Source organism: Papaver somniferum, chromosome 9 (genome assembly GCF_003573695.1).
Source record: "Papaver somniferum cultivar HN1 chromosome 9, ASM357369v1, whole genome shotgun sequence".
Lineage (NCBI taxonomy): Eukaryota > Viridiplantae > Streptophyta > Magnoliopsida > Ranunculales > Papaveraceae > Papaver > Papaver somniferum.
Window position 1 is genome coordinate 44,512,614 of NC_039366.1, and position 6,253 is coordinate 44,518,866.

The window sequence follows — 6,253 nt, forward strand, 5'->3', positions numbered from 1 at the left end:
CCTGAACTGGCCACGAGAATTGAATGAAGAAGATGAAATGTGGTGTCCCGAGCAATGAATCTAATGTTATTATCAACTTATGTGGCTGCTCCGAATAAAATTGCAGGCGCCTAATTTTACCTGACTTCCTTTAGTAATTTTTTTCTTTCATAACTTTCTCAACTTTGACTTGCTTCGAATGCTTATAACTTCTTCTTGTGATGTTGGAATGACTCCATTCGTTTGCCATTAGCTTTGTTCGTCCTCTTAAATATGATGAGAAGAAATCCTGAACTTTAACAAGTTCCATTTGGCCTTTGGCCTTTGTCCATTTATAGCTAACTTTTTTATTGCACAATTAAGTGCCAATTCACTTTTTCGGATGATTCATCTAGTAAAACAAATAAACTAGAAAACAATTATAATGCACAACAATTCACAAGAGAAATAAAAAAAATACTAGCATGAAATTGACATTAAAAATACGGTAACATATGCAGTTATCAAATTCCTCCTCACTTGGTTTGCAAGTTCCCGAGCAAACTACTTAGCCTAAATTACAGTACAACAACTCCCTTTCGTTGAGGACACGGTTTCACTTAGCATATGCAACAAGCCTTTAAACCCCTAGGTGTCCATACACTACACCAAATCCAGGTTTTTGTCACAGAGTAAATCTGTTACTGTTTACATTTGTAACACATATACGCGGTTGCAGAAGTGTGATAATAATTGTTGTTACCCGTTGCAACGGTTTTTTTTGTGACAACTATTATTTAAAGTCACACTTATTAACAGTTATACCATAAAACAGCAACGATTAACCTAATTTAAAAGTTGCGACACGTGTCCAATTTGTCACAATAATTCCAACAGTTATAGTTGTGAGTGAATTTTGCAACAATATTAGAGGACACGTGTCTATTTTTATGACGGTTACGTAGGTGTTACCTATTGCTTGTAACATATCTTTGAGTGACACGTGTCGTCTTCTTACATCAACACTGAGATGATGACACGTGTCTTTTAAGTGACACTTTTTGTTACAATTATTCTAGTGACAATTCTTTAAATTACAATTAAAAAAAATGGATAGTCCAGGTCCATTATCACGGGCCTGGACTTTCAGTTTACAGGCCTGCAGTTTCTTATTTCCCAATCTGCAGAATATTCATTACAGAATTTTCCCATTCATATTCATGACAGACTTTTACCATTCACATTCATTAGCTTATTCCAGCTTCATCTCTTTACATGAGGAATCTTCACAAGAAGAAAATAAAATGAACCAGCGAAGGTTGCAAAACATGATAACAACAAGCAGATAAAACCTAGATGCATAGCAAAAGTAGATGGATATCCTTAGATTTCACAAATCAGTGAGCAGGGAGTTACCTCAAACCCTTCCAGATATCGGCTTTTAACTCTTGCGGAACCAGCCTCCAACAAAGAAAGAAATAGGGCACTGCATCCCAACAATCTACACTATGCAAGTAGCAAACTATTCAGCATGATCACCAATAATTCTGTCAGCTTCGTCGGAAGTAAGCAACAGTTTCAGGCTATCTACATGACTGCATTCACAGCTGCAGGATCAGGTGGTGAAACTGCATTTGCTTCATTGTTGGGAATATTACTTTACTTAAATTCATCTGCAAGAAATTAGAACAAAAATAATCACACAACATGTTTGTAAGAACAACAAAACCAGAATAGCATTGACTTCAAGGAATGAGTAGTATGGGATGGGTTAATCCTACTTTTAAATGCAAAAGTAATGGATTAGTAAATACAAATAACTTAAGACAGTTCTGATATATTATTGCAGTACGTCAATACCTCTGGTCGCATATAACTAACAATCACAAGACGCGGTTCTTCCCCTTAGAAATCCTCATTGAAATCATGAAGTAGCCAAGGTTCCTGCAGTAATAGCATATTATGTTGTGTCAGGATCCAACAAGCACAAAACAGAACCATTGGTTAATCATAATTGACACTTACACTAGTCTTTTTAGTGTTACATTATGGGTTCCAACCAATATTAATGACCATCTTATAAACTCAGTGAACACCAAGAAGAATTTCATACCAAAGACACGCCTGGCAAATGGTTTCAACATGATTTTTTCATTAGAAATTTAAGCATGTGCAAAAAAATTAAAAAGCATTTACAATGTGCCCTCAATAACAAGGTCGTTGGAAGGATCGACATCCAACAACTTCACCACCTAAAAGAATCTTAAGAAGAAAATCAAGCAGCAAATGCAGATTGGACGCATAAATGGAATTTATCCGCAGTTAAGAATAATAGTAAGATATGCAAAAGCATCTCACAATTCAGGATTATTTCCAGCCTAAACACACACGTAACGAGATGAAAGATCAAATATGTAAAATTAATCTGAATGTATTGAGTTAATCTCTAATCTAGTATCTGGTTGTTTGAGATAGGATAAATATCCAGCGGAACCTGACCTTCGGGATAGGTGAATTTATTTTCTATGCTTTCCCTAGAGACGAAGCTTATGACATAGGTACACCATGTCCCTTCAAATGTTCAATTAATCGGTTGGCACCAGGAAGAGGTCTTATTTAGCACTAGCTACAGTAAACAAAATAATAGTTTAATAACCAATCATGGAAACACTCATAGATCGTACAGACACTACCAGTTAGCCAAAGGCTCGCTATTGTCTTTGTGATATCCTAGAGAGAAGATAGTCGATGACAAAATTAAAAGAACACAAGAAAGAAACAAAGATAGAAAGAACGAAAAAAAAAGCAAGAGATCTGTATCTATCCAATAGTGCAGATACATCTTACGTAATAGTGCAGAACTGTCTTAAGTTATCTGCATAATATTAAGTGTTTTACAGTCCATACTACTCATATATTAACACAGTCCTTATACATACATACGAGCACAAATCGAGCTTACCCCGAAGTTGTTGTGCTTGAGAACCCCTAAAATCAAATTCATCATGCTTCTCTGCTCTTGACTGATCTTGTCAACGATCGCGGAGGTATGCAGCAATTGGTACTGCATGTGGTGAATTTGTAGCATTCAGTACCGCCACCGAGGTGGTGAATCTGTAGCAGACCAAACCCATATATTAGCACCAGATAAATAAAATAATTCAATCAAGCTATACTGACTGCATAATCCTATTTCCTTGGGAGACATAAACAAGATCACCAAGTTTCCAGTAAGAAAAAATTAAGAACCCTAGAGAATTATTGAACATCAAAACAGTGACTACATCCAACCCCTAGATGATATGTTCCCAACAAGCAGTACTTGTGTACAGACTTGTGTACAGACAGTTTGAGAAAAACCGTAAAATCATCAATTTGAAAATAAATCACTATGACATATAAGATCTTTACAAAACCTCAAGACCTTATACTGGAAACTCCTCCTCGCAAACATGGAAGGCAGAAAATAAGTACAAGCAATTATCCTGGATACATACCAACTGCAAATACAGCTAAACGACACCACCAACAACATGAAAGGCCAATTTGAAGCTTGGACTGATTCATTGACAGGAATCAGTCAACCACCCAAACCATAATTACCAAAAGTAATCTTAATTTCAAATTAAAATTTAGAACTACATATATTTGTAACCATCACTTTCTCTTATCAATAGGGAATAAAAAAAGTAAACTTCCTGAGGGAAAAAACACAAAACAGTAAACGAAAAAAGAAGAAAACCCCTTTAAAAGAAAAATCAACAACATACTTAAATAAGATATATACATTTTAAAACAGAATCATCAAAATGAGTACTTGATATGCCTAAAAATAAACTCAAAATGATTAAAAGGAATTGATAGATTGAAGCAAGGAGATTGGGAGATAAGAGACATGTACTGAGATTAGGAATTGATACATTTTCAGAAAAGCAAGTCAGATGAAGCTACAAACTTAATCAAATTTAGCAAAGGCAAGCAAATAAATAAAGCCAGAAAATGAAGCAACTTGGCTTTTTATAGGTATCTAATTAAGCATAAGAAAACACTTAACTAGCTATTTAGTTAGTCAGTAAGGAAACAAAATCATCCAAATTTAATCTAATTACCTCTTCATCAACTCCAGAATTCAGATTTTATAATTGATCACTACGATTCATTACTTTCATATCCCTAAACAAATCAATAAGCTAAACAGATTTTTACTTCATAAAACAAATTTGTCCACAATCTTCCACATAAAACATACAAGTAAACCTAGAATAAAAAATCTCTAAACACAAAACATAAACCGAAAGATAAGAGAAACCCAATCTTCATCTCATGTTTAAATAATACCAAGACAAAGAAATAAATCCTAGAAAATTGACAAAGCCAGATATGAAGAAAACTGAAATATAAATTGAGATTAACAACATGTCATGTTTTAAAACAGCATGAAATCCAATATCAGAAACATAGAAATTGAAAATTTATAAAGAGATTTAATCTACATAAGAAATCAGGCTCACAAAACCGAGTTATTAAAATTCAAAACAAATAAAAGTTGAGGAGAATTTATACCTGGAGAAGTTCAAGAAATCCAACTGAGGTTGATTGTTCGTCTTCTAAAAACTCCTACAATAAAACCCAAAAGAGATTTCAAACCCTAATAGCAAACAAAATCAACGAGAACAAAGAGAGAAAAAGGGGAAATTACATTTAAAGCGTAACTTTAGTTCCAATAAGAAGGACTATTAATACCACACAAACAACAAAGATGAAAAAGGAAATGGTTAAGAAGAATGGTTTTGAGTTAAGATTGAAGAAAATGGTTTTATATCGAACATAATGATATAAATAGATCTGGAGTGAAGAAGGAAATGGTTTTTCCTCCTGGTTCATGGTGTAGTGTTCATGAAGATCTGTTAGTTTTTGTAAGAAATCCGATGGATCTGGAGAGGTAAGAAATTTTTCTTCGGAGGCAGAAAAATGTTGAGAGAGAAGAGAAGAGGGGACTTCAGAGAAATGGAAGAAGAGGCAGCAAAACGATAAGGTTTAACTAGGTTTGGTTAAGAGAAGAGTGGGACTCACAGCTGTTGGATGTAGGGATGCACTGAACCGAGCCGAACCGAGCAAACCGAGCCGAACCGGGGTGAACCGAACCTTAACCGAACTGAACCGTTCATCCAACGGTCAGTTTCAGTTCATAACAAAAGAATTGTTGATCTTTCAGTTCAGTCTACGGTTTGTATGGTCAAGCCGAACCGATAGAACCGATGAATATAGATCCTTGATTTGTATCACCCTAATCAATCCTAGCCGTCTATATCTAAAACCCTAACTACTTAAACTCTCAGCTGGTTCACCTGATTTCATTTTTTTCTTTCCATTTCTCTTACCTCACCAGTCGCCTCCACCACCACTCATCAGAGAACCACCTCTCCATCGATCGTCACCACCTCTAGTAAGCCAATTTATTGATTTCTTTTTAGTTTCCTCTTCTATTTTTCCTTACTTTCTTCTTTTTTTGTTCTTCTGTTAGTTTTCAGTTTCTAGGGTTTCTTAGTTTGTTGAACAAAACCAATGGATTGATTTGTTTTTAGTTTCTGTTTATAAATCCATGTTTGTTGTCAATCGATATGGGTCTTAATTATTTTTCTGTTTTTTTTAATATGCAGAAAGACTGAGAGGAGCAACAACATTTCTTCATCAATTATAGACTGTATAGTTGTGTTTGTGTTAAGACTTTAAGGAGCAGGTAACTTGTGTTTCTTCCTTTTCAGAGATCTTTTTAGTGTTTTTCATTACTAGGGTTTCTCTATTTGTTCTTTTGTTTGGGTTTAGGGTTTCAATTTGTTGAAGTAAATCAACCGATTGATTTCTTTTTAGTTTTTGTTTATCAATCGATTTTTGTTGTCAATCGATTTCTTTTTAATTATTTTTTCTGTTTTTTATTCATATGCAGAAAGACTGAGAGGAGCAGCAGGAGTTCTTCATCAGTATAGTTGCGTTAAGACTTTGAGGAGCAGGTAACAATTTTTTTTTTCCATCTAGAGATTTTTCTTTGTTTTTCACTTCTTTTGTGCAAGGAAAATAGATTTAGAGATGTTCATGTCATGTGCAAGTGTTGGGTTCTAGAGTTGTTCTTTTAATTTTGGGTATATGAAATATTTGCAAGTGTTCATTTTTCAGTTTGATAAGAGTGTTATTTTGTTAGGTTCTGAATATAACTTTTAAAGTTTCTGCATTAAGAAAAAGAATTAGTTGCCATGAATGATGAACTCAAGCTTATTGGCTAGAAATTGATGTTGTA

The 6,253-nt window shown here is 34.4% G+C and overlaps 1 long non-coding RNA gene across 3 annotated transcripts; it reads right to left on the reverse strand.

The window, feature by feature from the left end:
- Nucleotides 1–1,058: 1,058 nt before the first annotated feature.
- LOC113309396 lies at nt 1,059–4,985 on the reverse strand. 3 transcript variants are annotated; one of them, XR_003340564.1, is made up of 6 exons: nt 4,658–4,985; nt 4,522–4,575; nt 2,921–3,072; nt 1,819–1,902; nt 1,375–1,631; nt 1,059–1,242 (listed from the first exon to the last, which is right to left on the reverse strand). It is a non-coding gene; the product is annotated as an uncharacterized LOC113309396 (long non-coding RNA). The 3 variants fall into 3 exon arrangements; XR_003340563.1 differs by having other exon boundaries at nt 1,059–1,631; XR_003340565.1 differs by having other exon boundaries at nt 1,059–1,631; nt 1,984–3,072.
- Between the last annotated feature and the right edge of the window lie 1,268 nt (nt 4,986–6,253).